Source organism: Apis dorsata, unplaced genomic scaffold (genome assembly GCF_000469605.1).
Source record: "Apis dorsata unplaced genomic scaffold, Apis dorsata 1.3 scaffold_77, whole genome shotgun sequence".
NCBI classification, from domain to species: domain Eukaryota; kingdom Metazoa; phylum Arthropoda; class Insecta; order Hymenoptera; family Apidae; genus Apis; species Apis dorsata.
Window position 1 is genome coordinate 441,189 of NW_006263375.1, and position 266 is coordinate 441,454.

Consider the following 266-nt stretch of genomic DNA (forward strand, 5'->3'; position numbering starts at 1 on the left):
AATTTCTTCTAATGCCCGTCGGAGCGCGGACGATGTTTATTTTAGAAATTAACGTTTGTTAATCGTGACTCGATTCGCGGGGGATATCGTGATTTTTTAATGCGCAGGAATTCTTTTTTTTTAGATTAGATTATATAAAATGTTAATTTTCAAGTTCGTGCAATCTAATACATACCGTGAAATCCGGTATGAGGATTAGAAATTGTTTTTATTATAGAGTGAAATGGTAGTTTTTTTTTTTTTTTTTTTTTTTTTTTTTTTTTTTT

At 28.9% G+C, this 266-nt stretch overlaps 1 protein-coding gene across 2 annotated transcripts in view; it reads right to left on the reverse strand.

The window, feature by feature from the left end:
* LOC102672646 (scavenger receptor class B member 1-like) overlaps positions 1-266 on the reverse strand; it is a 24,810-nt gene that overhangs the window by 12,624 nt on the left and 11,920 nt on the right. The gene's annotated exons all lie outside the window — the stretch shown is intronic.